This window comes from Nycticebus coucang, chromosome 1 (assembly GCF_027406575.1).
Source record: "Nycticebus coucang isolate mNycCou1 chromosome 1, mNycCou1.pri, whole genome shotgun sequence".
NCBI classification, from domain to species: domain Eukaryota; kingdom Metazoa; phylum Chordata; class Mammalia; order Primates; family Lorisidae; genus Nycticebus; species Nycticebus coucang.
In genome coordinates this window covers 137965129-137971128 of record NC_069780.1, presented here as the reverse complement: position 1 = coordinate 137971128, position 6000 = coordinate 137965129, and the positions used below count along the sequence as shown (strand labels likewise).

The window sequence follows — 6000 nt, the reverse complement described above, 5'->3', positions numbered from 1 at the left end:
ATACTACAGTTACATTTGGGGCGGTGGGGAGGAGAGGACCCTGACGTCCTGCTGTGTAAACTTATCTTGCGAAGGGACTGGCGCCACTATCTACAGCAGTTCACCTTCATTTTCACCATCCAGAGATTTAGAATAGTTCCAAAACTTACGAAAGACTTGACTTGAAATTTTTCCAGGAGTCGTTCACTAAAGCAACACACCTGGATACTTTCCAATAAAAGTTTAATCAAATTTTAGGAGCAGGAACGTGTGCTGTTCTGAGCTCCCTCGGACCCTCTTCCAGGAGGAAAACAGCCCCTCCAGACTTTACCCCGCCTCTCGGGGGGGTCAAACACTCCTCAGTTCCACCGAAGCAGGCAGAGCTCGCAGCGCGACTCAAGGGGGTGCGGGACCACCCTCAGCCTCCGGTAGCCCGAGTGTCTCCTCTGCGTCCCCCTCTTCCCCCGACTACCCCCAGCCTTGGGCGGGAACGCAGCGCTGTTCCTTTAACAATCGCGCTGGAAGGGTGTGCGGAGAAGGGTTGAGTCCTCCTGCCTCCTCCTCCACCGCTCCCTTCCCCCTCCTCCCTCCCATCCGAGTTTCAGGTGAATGGGTCACTAAGGAAGGAGGCTGGCCACACCGCACCTTCTCGCTAGCGCCCACTTTCCCCTTCCTGCTTCCTCGGGCGCGGGCGGCAGGACTGCCAGAGAAGCGAGCCGGAGCGCCGAGGAGCGGACGCGGGAGCAGCAGGTGGGACTCGCCCGCCCGGGGACGCGGGCCTCCCGCACCCCTCTAGCGGGCCTGACGTTGGTGCGCATGCCCGGGGGCAGGGCTGCCGGGGAGGGGGTTAGGAGGAGGAGGAGGGCTGAGTCCCCAACCCGGTCCCAGGCTACGAGCTGGCGGCGTCAGGTCCGCCTGCCAGGTGAGCGCGCTGCTTGGCTCCTGCGGCCCCGGGGGCTCGGGCCCAGCTGCGGTGAGTGGGTGCGAGTCGGGCGCGGCGCCAGGGGCGCACGGTAGCCCCGGAGTCCCTGTGGGGGAACCGCGGCGCCCCCGGCTGGTGGGGGAGGCGCGAGGGGAGGACGCCGGGCGCTGGTTTCGGTGGCAGTTTCGCTCCTGGGCTGGTGCTCGAGGGAACCACAGAGCGCAGCGCCAGGTAACTCGTGAGGCTGCCTCCTGGAGAGAGGGGCCGCTTGGAGCCGCCGACCGGCTTTGTTCCACGGAAACGCTTAAAAGCTACCAGTGACCAGGCGGCGCCGACAACTTTTCGCTTTCATGGGAGCAGAATCTCGCTGTCAGCTCTGGGGTGCAGTTTTGGGGGTCCTCACCGGGAGGAGCGCGGCGCCGGGCTCCTTGGGGGTCTTAAGCGCAGGGGCCGCTCCCTGGCCCGGAGGCTTAGACCCGGGGGGACCCCATCATTTCCGCCCCTACCACCCAGAGTATGTTGGTGAGAAGGGGTGCCCAGATTTAATCTGCTAAGTATTCCTAGAGTTCTGGAGTGGGCCATACTGGCTTTTTTGAATACATCTAGTGGGAGTTGTTGAACGCGGGTCGGTTTAAGCTGGAGTACGGGGGGCTGATTTCGGGCGAGGCTGGACTTCGAGGGAAGGTTCTCATGCTTGGGATTCTTCCCCGTGAGCAGAAGACTGCAGCCAGGTGGGCGGACCTGCCTCCGGGCGGTGCCGGCTCCGCTGGCTCCGCTTGCCGGGGGGCACGGACGCCGGGACCCGCAGCCGGTCGCCCGCGGTGACTTAGAGCTCCGGGGCCCGCCGGCACTTTGCCTGCGCCGCAGCAAGGGTGCAGGGGGCTTGGGGATGAGAGGCAAAATGGTCTCTGCACTTCGGGGCTGGGAGCACTTACGAGCCCCTCGCGTCCCCAGCGGAGCGACTGAGTCCGAGTGAAAGGCGCAGCATCCTCAGGCTGGACGCCGGGCAAACTGCCCACTTGGGGAGCTACCCAGGTGGGGAGGAGGCAGCTTTCCAGGCACGTTAGTGTGAGTCCCTCACGCCTAACAGGTGCATTATTGGGATCCCTGGAAAACAGAAACGCTTCCCGTTTAAGCACTTCCGGTGGTTCTTGTGATTGAAAACTAGTTCGTTCTAGGAGGTGAGTTCTCAAGGTATGAATTCCCAAGTGTAACAATAGTTGTTTTGCACTGTACAAACGAATCTTAATTATTTAGTAGAGCTTTTTTTTTTTTTTTTTTGGAGACAGAGCCTCAAGCTGTCGCTCTGGGTAGAGTGCTGTGGCATCACAGCTCACAGCAATCTCTAACTCCTGGGCTCAAGCGATTCTCTTGCCTCAGCCTCCCAAGTAGTTGGGACTACAGGTGCCCGCCCGCCACAACGCCCGGCTATTTTTGGTGATAGTTGTCATTGTTGTTTGGCAGGCCCGGGCTGGATTCGAACCCGCCAGCTCTGGTGTATGTGGCTGGTGCCTTAACCGCTTGAGCTACAGGTGCTGAGGCTAGTTAGTAGAGCTTTTTTTTTTTTTTGGCCGGGGCTAGGTTTGAACTCGGCACCTCCGGCATATGGAACCGGCGCCTTACTCCTTGAGCCACAGGCGCCGCTCCTTAGTAGAGCTTTTAAATAGACATGTTAAATGATGAAGCCACAAGAATAGATTTCGCCTCAAAGCAACCTTTTTCTTCTGTTGTAGTTTTGCATTTATTAATTGCCTCCTTTGTTAGGTGATGGATAGGAAGTTAAGTAACACAGATTCTCTACATTTCTGCAACTTCCAAGCTATTTGCAGAAATAATGGGTATTGGCCCCTGTGTGTGAGGCACTGTGCTAAAAGCATTTTGTATTTTTTATCCCAACAATGCTAAAAGGCAGATCTTATTAGAACTACATTTTAAGGGGCGGCGCCTGTGGCTCAGTCAGTAAGGTGCCGGCCCCATATACCGAGGGTGGCGGGTTCAAACCCGGCCCCGGCTGAACTGCAACAACAACAAAAAATAGCCGGGCGTTGTGGCGGGCGCCTGTAGTCCCAGCTGCTCGGGAGGCTGAGGCAGGAGAATCGCTTAAGCCCAGGAGTTGGAGGTTGCTGTCTGTGAGCTGTGTGAGGCCATGACACTCTACCGAGGGCCATAAAGTGAGACTCTGTCTCTACAAAAAAAAAAAAAAAAAAAAAAAAGAACTACATTTTAAAAATCAGTAAATGCTTATGGGGCAAACATGTTACAGGTGTGCTGGCTTGCAGACTACATTAGCTAATCAGGGAAGGTATATCAGAAGCAGCCATCCTTGATGTTCCAGCTCCATAACCAGATTTGGGGAATATTTCTGGATTTCCCTATTGACCAGCCATCCCTATGGCCTGGTATAAGTTTTCCTGAATCTTGGTTAATGTGGTAAAATTCCTCCTGTTTTCTTCTAAAGATAATGTTGAAATTGTTGCCTTTTCAAAATGATAAGATTATTTTTAATTACATCAATGAACTGATATATCTTTCACCATCTTGGGAACCTACAGAGAAAGTGCAGTGGCATGATCATAGTTCACAGCAAACTCAACTTCTGGACTCAAGTGATCCTCTTGCCCTGGCCTCCCCAGTAGCTGGGACTATAGGCGTGCGCCACCACTCCTGGCTAATTTTTCTTTTTTTGCAGTTTTTGGCCGGGGCTGGATTTGAACCTGCCACCTCCGACATATGCGGCCAGTGTCCTACTCCGTTGAGCCACAGGTGCTGCCCCCTTTTTTCTATTTTTTTTTTTTTTTTTTGCAGTTTTTGGCCGGGGCTGGGTTTGAACCCACCACCTCCGGCATATGGGGCCGGCGCCCTACTCCTTTGAGCCACAGGCACTGTCCCCTTTTCTTCTATTTTTTGTAGAGACGGGGTCTTGCTCTTGCTCAGGCTGGTCTCTAACCCATCCTCAAGCAATCCTCTTGCCTCCATCTCCCAAAGTACTAGGATTACTGGCATGAGGCACAATCTCCTCCCAGAAGTTTTCTTCAGTTGCATTTTACAACTTGATTAGAATATCTAGTAGGCTTTTTTCATCCAAATTACTGTTTGTGGAAATCTGAGAGTAAAAACACTATGGCCAGGCCAGGTGGCTCATGCCTATAATCCTAGCACTCTGGAAGGCCTAGGCAGGTGGATAGCTTGAGTTCATCGGTTTGAGACCAGGTTGAACAAAAAGCAAGACCCTGTCCTTAAAAATAGAAAAACTGAAGCAAGAGGATCACTTGAGCCCAAGAGTTGGAGGTTGCTGTGAGCTATGACATAAGAATAGCTTGAGATGCTGTCTCAAAAACAAACAACCCCCCACCCCAGATTTTTGTTACGGCTTTTGTTTTAGTCTCTAGCCTTGCACTGTTCTGTAACCCAGTGGTTCCAATCTTTTTTTTTTGCAGATTGAAATGAAGGTATGAACGATTAGGTTACAATGTTTGCATTTGTTAGGTAAATAGCTGTTGTAGTTGTGTCCTGCACCCAGGAAGTGTGCCTTATGCCCTTACATTGTAGCCATTAGCTGGGAGCACACTAACCCACCAACCCCCTTTTTCTCCCCCTTTCCCCAACTTGAATTGAACTGAGTTTTTCCTCTCCTGTGGGTGTGTATTAGTTTGTCTGCTGGCTTCATATTATTGAGTACATTGATACTTGCTTTTCCATTCTTACCGGTGCTTCCAATCTTGACTGTGGTGTGAATCACCTAGGATCTTGTTAAAATAACAGATTACAGTTCATGGGTCAGGGGTAGGGACTGAGATTCTGCTTCTCTCTTTCTTTCTTTTTTGAGACAGAATCTGACTTTGTCACCCCAGTTAGAGTGTAGTGGTGTGGTCATAGCTCACAGCAACTCAAACTCCTGGGTTCAAGCCATTTTCCTGCCTCAGCCTCCTGGGTAACTGGGACTACAGACACCTGCCACAACACCTCGCTGATTTTTCTATTTTTTATTTTATTTGTTTATTTATTTATTTATTTATTTTTGGAGACAGACTCTCACTCTGTCGCCCTCAATAGCGTGCTGTAGCGTCACAGCTCACAGCAACCTCCAGCTCTTGGGCTTTGGTGATTCTCTTCCCTCAGCCTCCTGAGTAGCTGGACTACAGGTGCCCACCACAATGCCCGGGTATTTTTTGTTATAGTTTGGCCAGGGCCAAGTTCAAACCTGCCACCTTCAGTATATGGGTGCCTTACTCACTGAGCCACAGGTGCCGCCTTAAATTTTCTTTTTTTTTTTTTTTTTTGTAGAGACAGAGTCTCACATACCGCCCTCAGGTAGAGTGCCGTGGCATCACACAGCTCACAGCAACCTCTAACTTGAGCTTACGCGATTCTCTTGCCTCAGCCTCCCGAACAGCTGGGACTACAGGCGCCTGCCACAACGCCCGGCTATTTTCGCCTTAAATTTTCTATTTTTAGTAAAGATGGGGTTTTGCTCTTGCTCAGTCTGGTCTTGAACTCCTGACCTCAAGCAATCCTCTCACCTCATCCTCCTGTAGTGCTAGGATATAGACTTGAGCTACTCTAGCTGATTCTGCCTTTCTGACAAGCTCCCAAGGGATGCCAGTACTGTTTGTACTCCAGCCTCTGCCTTTCTCTCACATTCTAAGCACTTAACCACTTTTTCTGAGCTGAACTTGGAAAAAAATACATTTTACTGAGTGTTAATTGTGTGCAGAACTTTAAGCCATTCATTGCTAGATTGAAATTCCAACTCCGGTGTGGACTGTTGGTTTTATTGATCTAGTGCTGATTGACTATCAGCACTCTTGGAGCTGGCATCCCAGATGGGGTAGAGATGGTGGCACTAAAAAAGAAAGAAAAAAAAATTAGGTATGAGGGGAAATTATGCTCTGAAAATAAAACAAATTTGGTGATGGAGTGAGCAACTGTGCAGACATCTGTAAGGAGTTAATATTTGAACTGAGTCCTGAACAGCAGGTGCCTCCTGTATAAAGATCTGGGTTTCGGCTCAGCGCCTGTAGCACAGTGGTTATGGTGCCAGCCACATACACCGAGGGTGCTGGGTTCGAACCTGGTCTGGGCCAGCTAAACACCTGCAA

General features: G+C 51.5%; 1 protein-coding gene across 3 annotated transcripts in view; it reads left to right on the top strand.

Annotated features, from left to right (window-relative positions):
• Positions 1-597: 597 nt before the first annotated feature.
• Positions 598-6000, top strand: part of OCLN (occludin) — a 74963-nt gene continuing 69560 nt past the window's right edge. Inside the window, exon 1 of one of the 3 annotated variants that reach the window (XM_053589239.1) lies at positions 598-729. The gene's annotated coding sequence lies outside the window, so the exon portion shown is untranslated. Of the gene's footprint in view, positions 730-828; positions 953-6000 lie in introns of those variants that run through there. The other 2 variants (XM_053589249.1, XM_053589260.1) reach the window with 2 other exon arrangements.